Source organism: Chrysochloris asiatica, unplaced genomic scaffold, assembly GCF_000296735.1.
Source record: "Chrysochloris asiatica unplaced genomic scaffold, ChrAsi1.0 scaffold00044, whole genome shotgun sequence".
Taxonomy (NCBI): Eukaryota; Metazoa; Chordata; class Mammalia; order Afrosoricida; family Chrysochloridae; genus Chrysochloris; species Chrysochloris asiatica.
Window position 1 is genome coordinate 2,715,156 of NW_006408562.1, and position 4,673 is coordinate 2,719,828.

Consider the following 4,673-nt stretch of genomic DNA (forward strand, 5'->3'; position numbering starts at 1 on the left):
ATCAGTTGGCCAGATAGCTGTCTCCCAAATGTCTTGGCATAAATAAGTGAGTGCCTCCAGTGCTGTATTAGTTTGTTGAAAGATTTCAATTTATATTCCATCAATTCCTGGAGCCTTGTTCTTTTCCTATGCCTTCAGTGCACTTTGGACTTTTTCCTTTAGTACCACTGGTCCTTAATCATATGCTACTTCTTGAAATGGTTGAATATCATCCATTTCTTTGTGGTACAGTGTCTCAGTGTATTCCTTCTGTCTTCTTTTGATGCTTTCTGCATCATTCAGTATTTTGTCCATAGTATTCTTCAATGTTTCATGTTGAGGCTTGAATTTATTCTTCAGTTCTTTCATCTTGAGGAATGCTGAGTGTGTTCTTCCTTTTTGGTTTTCAAACTCCAGGACTTTGCAGATTTCATTATATTTGCTTTGTCATCTTGAGCTGTCCTTGACATTTTCTGTTCCGCTCTTTTACTTTCTGATTTCTTCCATTTGCTTTAGCATCTCTATGCTGGAGATCAATTTTCAGAATCTATTCTGACATCCATTTTGACCTTTTCCTTCTTCTCTTCTTAATGATATTTTTCTGGGCATTATTGAGCTATAATGGACTGATATTAGCTATTTTGAATCAATCTTATAATTCACTATGCTAGGAGCCAGAAGTTGAAAAAGAATGGCATAATACTTATTGGCAAAAAGAGCACTTCAAGTTATTGAAGTATAATTATGCAAATGATAGGATAATATCCATATGCCTACACAAAAGACCAGTTAATACAACTGTTTTTCAAATTTACACACTAACCATTAAAACCAATGAAGAATATACTGAAGAATTCTTCCAAAATTTTCTGCCTAAAATTGAGCAAATATGAAATCAAGATGCATTGATTAATTACTAGTGACTGCCATGTTAAACTTGGGAACAAGGAGGAAAGTTGAGTAAGTTGGTCAATATCGCTTTGTGACAGAAACATGCTAGAGATTTTAGGATTTTGCCAGACCAACTTATTCATTTCAAATACACTTTTTCAACTACATAAATGATGACTATAATTGTGAGTGTGGCACAGGCTAGACAGTATTTCTTTTTGTTGTGCATAGGGCTGTTATGAGTTGGAACCAATCTATAGCTACTAACAACAACAAATATATCCTTAATATAAGAGAACATACAGCCTGACAATATCTTTGCCATAGGTAAACATCTTGAGAGAATGAGTCTTTGGTGCTGAGGACCAGAGACTGCTGTCTCTGATGGAACATCAAGTTCAATTGGCATAGCAGTGTTTGCTATCTAAATGTTCTATATATATCATCCTTTGTTTAGTAGAGACTGAGGTCCAAATAACTTGTGAGCAGCCATCTAAAGTATAAATATTAGTCTATCTTCACCCAGAATAGAGAGGAATACAGAAAATTAAAGAATGAAAATAAAATATTCCATAGGAATAATGGACAATGCAAACCCCAGCCTCATGACTCTGAGTCCAGAAAAGTTACGTAGTGCCCAGGTACCATTGCAGTTATCTCAAAAGGAATCACAAAAAACACTCCTATATAAAGTGGGAGAAAAATATAAAGGAAAACTCAAAGTCATACACACACAAAAAAAATCCAGACTTACCAATCTTATAGATATCAGCAGAAGCCCTTAGTCTATAGCCCTTAGATATCTTTCAACCTTAGAACTGAACTCACTCCTGTGACACAGCTTTCAAACAAATGCAGAGAGGTCTGTGGGGTGAAAAATAACATCGGGGAGAATCAGGGAGGTATGTATGCATGACAGCAATCAACCATATGATATCAGAAGGACAGAATTTGCCCAGGAATACAGTACAAAAAGTAGGTTTAGGAAAGATGGACAAATGAAAATGGTAAGCACAGAGACAAAGTGAAAACAGTGCTTTTATATTCTGTTACATTGCAATCCATGTCATCAAACTAAATGTGTAGGAGTTGTTGAATGGAAATCTAATTTGCTGATTTCACCCAAATTAAAATAAAAACATGTTTTTTTTTTTTTTAAATTAACTATGAATATACATCACTATAGGAATGACTGGTGGCGGTTTTGGTTTGGCATTGGACTATTAACCTCAAAGTCCAAGGTTCAAATTGACCGGCTGTTCCATGGGACAAAGACGATGCATTCTGCTCCCATAAAGATTTACGGTCGTGAAAACCCTATATACAGAGAGACACTATACATCAGAATCATATTATCCAAAGCTTAGAAAGAGAAGAAGACTCTTTCCCTAGAGCATTTGGGGGAGAATACAGTTCTACTGATACCCTACCTTCAGACTGCTTAGCCTCCAGACCTGTGAGATAATGCATTTCTATTCTTAAAAAAGCTACCCATTTTCTGATGCTTTGTTTCAACTTTCCTAGAAACTAAAACATGCGCTAGCTTCTCTATATTACTTTCTTTTTATTTGCAAATTGTTAAACATAGTACAGATTTAAAAGAGCATTGTCACTATTGGAATTTTTAGAGCTCATCATTTTCATTCTATGAACCTTTTCTAGTGATTTGATCATATTATTGTTAGTAGGTGCCATCAACTCTGTATATAGTGTTTCTGAGGAGCAGCTGGAGTATCTGAACCACCGACTTTGCAGTTCAAACTGATCTTGTGGTTCAGTGATTATCCTATAGAACCATACCAGGACACCTTAAAAGATCAATAAACTCTGGTTATATCACTGAATGAAAAGATATGTGAACATCAGAAACAAGACAAAGTAACTGACAAGAATAATTCTTAATTTGCTCTTTATTTTTGATCTTTAAATATATGAAAAGTCTGTAATTTTATTTATATTTCTCATGTAATTTTGAAAAATGAATCAATAAAAAGTACCTCTCCTAAACTCCCAGTTATATAGCATTTTTCACCTAATCAAAAGAAAAAATGTTTTGTTCCTGCTTGCCTCAAGATGCATGTTCTATTCTTACAACACTCAGAGAGCAGAGTTAGTGAATTCAGGCTTTGTGGTGATGAATTCATTGATCAATAACCTTCCCCAAGCTAACAACTTACAAATCTTAAACACTGGATTCAGCCAATCACAGAGCTACTTACTATTGTGAGGTAGTGACAGTCTGTGCCACAGGAGTCAAAAAAGAATGAGTTAATCATCTATGGATTGTGAAAAAATAATGAGAAGGAAAGTAAAAATGTGAGCCAGGTCTTCATAGGGTAAACCATCATCCAATAGCAGTTACATATTTCAGACATAGGAAGAAAGGCTAAATTGAAATTATTGTGTACATGATTTGAGATAGAAGTGTTAGGAGTATAGCAGCATGGAGATTTGCCAAATTGTAGAAAATTTTACACAGTGTTAGTTTATAGCCTCTAAAAGCCAACCAACAAAAAGCAGGTAAAACAATTGCAACCAAGTTGATTTTGACTCATGGTTACTCCATAACTATTAGGGAGAACTATGCTCCATAAGGTTCACCGACAGCAGATTTTTCAAAAGTAGATACCCAGTTCTTTCTTCAAAGTTGCCTCGGGGGGTGGGAAAAGCAGAGACAGACAGTGAAAACTCCTCTGCCAAAACCCCCCAAAAAGCAGAGAAACAGCAGAGCTTTGATTCTTGTTTAAGATTCTGGACACCAGTTTCCTGTGCTCATTGAGAAGAAATCTGCCTGTGGAAGCAAAATAAGGTGATGTCTGAATTGATCCAGCCATGGCGGCTGGCAGCCAGAAGTCCTCAGGCTGGAGGGCAAGGCAACAGCCAAGCCAAGGCAGCAATCCAGCACTAGAAACAGTGGAGCCGTGCATCTGAAGGGAGAAGTGTGACCAATTTTTCATCTTTTACTTTTCATTTTTCACATATCTCTCTTCTTCACCCTGATCACGCCCTCACTGCACAGCCCAGAAGTCTTCACACAGGTGGTAGCACACCCCCAAAATGGTCCAGCATTGCACTCACAGTTTGCCAATTGCATAGAAAGGAAACTCTCAGACTGCTTCTTATGACATTTTGACCCTGGGAAGCAGCCCCAAAGTTTACCTAGGCAGGACCCTTTGCACAGCGAAGGCCAGTGGACAGTGTCAATCACAATTTTATTTTTTTGATTGGTGGTTTCTGTCTCTGCTGTTATATTGTTTCTGTCTTGGGTCCTTATGGCCTAACTCTTCTCCCAGGGGTTGGGCCTTTCTCGCCCAACGTTACCCAAAAAGACACAGCAACAGTGCTCATGTAGCCGAGCTAAAAGCATACTGTGTAGTACTCCACCATCAGGACAAGAGCCAAAACCAGCTGCTAGGCATTACACGTGAAAAGGGAAGTCTATCTCCAGATCACCAGGTGACACTCAGCAAGCTTAACAACAAAACAACATACACCCATGTAAGCATTAAAAACTTACATAACTTTAGAAAATGTCCAAGAAAACACAATTAAAAATCTCAACATGTGTCCCAAAACAGAAAAAAAGCAACTGAGACAAATGAGATGGAATCAAGCATAGACTTTTCAGTAGAAGAACAGGCTCTGGATCTTCCTGAGAAGGAATTCAGAAGAATAATATGGAAACAAAATCAAATGCTCTGAAAAGGGGTGGAGGAAAATAAGGAAGAAGTCAGGAAAGTGCTACAGGAGCAGTCAAACAAGATAGATACAGCATTGGAAACAATCCAAAACCTGAAAAAAGA